The sequence below is a fragment of the Gnatocerus cornutus genome, unplaced genomic scaffold (assembly GCF_029298725.1).
Source record: "Gnatocerus cornutus isolate USDA-ARS CGAHR unplaced genomic scaffold, icGnaCorn1.1 ctg00000038.1, whole genome shotgun sequence".
NCBI lineage: Eukaryota > Metazoa > Arthropoda > Insecta > Coleoptera > Tenebrionidae > Gnatocerus > Gnatocerus cornutus.
The window spans coordinates 1,435,972-1,439,194 of record NW_028275387.1 but is presented as its reverse complement, the minus strand read 5'-3'; positions in this window follow the sequence as shown (position 1 = coordinate 1,439,194).

Here is a 3,223-nt window from a genome sequence, read left to right as displayed (position 1 = left end):
TTTCGTGCTCTTCTTGGCGAATTCAAGATAGAAAACAACGAAAATCGGCGAGAAATCGTCGTTTTGGATCGAAATATGCGGTTTTCTCTAAGAATTTTGATGATTTCGTGCAGAATTCTGCTGTTTTCTTGCAATTCAGCCGTTGAATCTTGGTAAAAAGTCATGATTTTGTAGATTTCGTGCTCCTCTTTGCGAATTCAAGCCAGAAAACAACGAAAATCGCCGAGAAATCGTCGTTTTGCATCGAAATATGCGGTTTTCTGTAAGAATTTTGATGATTTCGTGCAGAATTCTGCTGTTTTCTTGCAATTCAGCCGTTGAATCTTGGTAAAAAGTCATGATTTTGTAGATTTCGTGCTCTTCTTTGCGAATTCAAGATAGAAAACAACGAAAATCGGCGAGAAATCGTCGTTTTGCATCGAAATATGCGGTTTTCTCTAAAAATTTTGATGATTTCGTGCAGAATTCTGCTGTTTTCTTGCAATTCAGCCGTTGAATCTTGGTAAAAAGTCATGATTTTGTAGATTTCGTGCTCTTCTTTGCAAATTCATGCCAGAAAACAACGAAAATCGGCGAGAAATCGTCGTTTTGCATCGAAATATGCGGTTTTCTGTAAGAATTTTGATGATTTCGTGCAGAATTCTGCTGTTTTCTTGCAATTCAGCCGTTGAATCTAGGTAAAAAGTCATGACTTTGTAGATTTCGTGCTCTTCTTGGCGAATTCAAGATAGAAAACAACGAAAATCGGCGAGAAATCGTTGTTTTGCATCGAAATATGCAGTTTTCTCTAAGAATTTTGATGATTTCGTGCAGAATTCTGCTGTTTTCTTGCAATTCAGCCGTTGAATCTTGGTAAAAAGTCATGATTTTGTAGATTTCGTGCTCTTCTTTGCGAATTAAAGCCAGAAGACAACGAAAATCGGCGAGAAATCGTCGTTTTGCATCGAAATATGCGGTTTTCTGTAAGAATTTTGATGATTTCGTGCAGAATTCTGCTGTTTTCTTGCAATTCAGCCGTTGAATCTAGGTAAAAAGTCATGACTTTGTAGATTTCGTGCTCTTCTTGGCGAATTCAAGATAGAAAACAACGAAAATCGGCGAGAAATCGTTGTTTTGCATCGAAATATGCAGTTTTCTCTAAGAATTTTGATGATTTCGTGCAGAATTCTGCTGTTTTCTTGCAATTCAGCCGTTGAATCTTGGTAAAAAGTGATGATTTTGTAGATTTCGTGCTCTTCTTTGCGAATTCAAGCCAGAAAACAACGAAAATCGGCGAGAAATCGTTGTTTTGCATCGAAATATGCGGTTTTCTGTAAGAATTTTGATGATTTCGTGCAGAATTCTGCTGTTTTCTTGCAATTCAGCAGTTGAATCTTGGTAAAAAGTCATGATTTTGTAGATTTCGTGCTCTTCTTTGCAAATTCAAGCCAGAAAGCAACAAAAATCGGCGAGAAATCTTCGTTTTGCATCGAAATATGCGGTTTTCTGTAAGAATTTTGATGATTTCGTGCAGAATTCTGCTGTTTTCTTGCAATTCAGCCGTTGAATCTAGGTAAAAAGTCATGATTTTGTAGATTTCGTGCTCTTCTTGGCGAATTCAAGATAGAAAACAACGAAAATCGGCGAGAAATCGTCGATTTGCATCGAAATATGCGGTTTTCTCTAAGAATTTTGATGATTTCGTGCAGAATTCTGCTGTTTTCTTGCAATTCAGCCGTTGAATCTTGGTAAAAAGTGATGATTTTGTAGATTTTGTGCTCTTCTTTGCAAATTCAAGCCAGAAAACAACGAAAATCGGCGAGAAATCGTCGTTTTGCATCGAAATATGCGGTTTTCTGTAAGAATTTTGATGATTTCGTGCAGAATTCTGCTGTTTTCTTGCAATTCAGCCGTTGAATCTTGGTAAAAAGTCATGATTTTGTAGATTTCGTGCGCTTCTTTGCGAATTCAAGATAGAAAACAACGAAAATCAGCGAGAAAACGTCGTTTTGCATCGAAATATGCGGTTTTCTCTAAGAAATTTGATGATTTCGTGCAGAATTCTGCTGTTTTCTTGCAATTCAGCCGTTGAATCTTGGTAAAAAGTCATGATTTTGTAGATTTCGTGCTCTTCTTTGCAAATTCATGCCAGAAAACAACGAAAATCGGCGAGAAATCGTCGTTTTGCATCGAAATATGCGGTTTTCTGTAAGAATTTTGATGATTTCGTGCAGAATTCTGCTGTTTTCTTGCAATTCAGCTGTTGAATCTTGGTAAAAAGTCATCATGTTGTAGATTTCATGCTCTTCTTTGCGAATTCAAGATAGAAAACAACGAAAATCAGCGAGAAAACGTCGTTTTGCATCGAAATATGCGGTTTTCTCTAAGAATTTTGATGATTTCGTGCAGAATTCTGCTGTTTTCTTGCAATTCAGCCGTTGAATCTTGGTAAAAAGTCATGATTTTGTAGATTTCGTGCTCTTCTTTGCAAATTCAAGCCAGAAAACAACGAAAATCGGCGAGAAATCGTCGTTTTGCATCGAAATATGCGGATTTCTGTAAGAATTTTGATGATTTCGTGCAGAATTCTGCTGTTTTCTTGCAATTCAGCCGTTGAATCTTGGTAAAAAGTGATGATTTTGTAGATTTCGTGCTCTTCTTTGCAAATTCAAGCCAGAAAACAACGAAAATCGGCGAGAAATCGTCGTTTTGCATCGAAATATGCGGTTTTCTGTAAGAACTTTGATGATTTCGTGCAGAATTCTGCTGTTTTCTTGCAATTCAGCCGTTGAATCTTGGTAAAAAGTCATGATTTTGTAGATTTCGTGCTCTTCTTTGCGAATTCAAGATAGAAAACAACGAAAATCAGCGAGAAAACGTCGTTTTGCATCGAAATATGCGGTTTTCTCTAAAAATTTTGATGATTTCGTGCAGAATTCTGATGTTTTCTTGCAATTCAGCCGTTGAATCTTGGTAAAAAGTGATGATTTTGTAGATTTCGTGCTCTTCTTTGCGAATTCAAGCCAGAAAACAACGAAAATCGGCGAGAAATCGTTGTTTTGCATCGAAATATGCGGTTTTCTGTAAGAATTTTGATGATTTCGTGCAGAATTCTGCTGTTTTCTTGCAATTCAGCAGTTGAATCTTGGTAAAAAGTCATGATTTTGTAGATTTCGTGCTCTTCTTTGCAAATTCAAGCCAGAAAGCAACAAAAATCGGCGAGAAATCTTCGTTTTGCATCGAA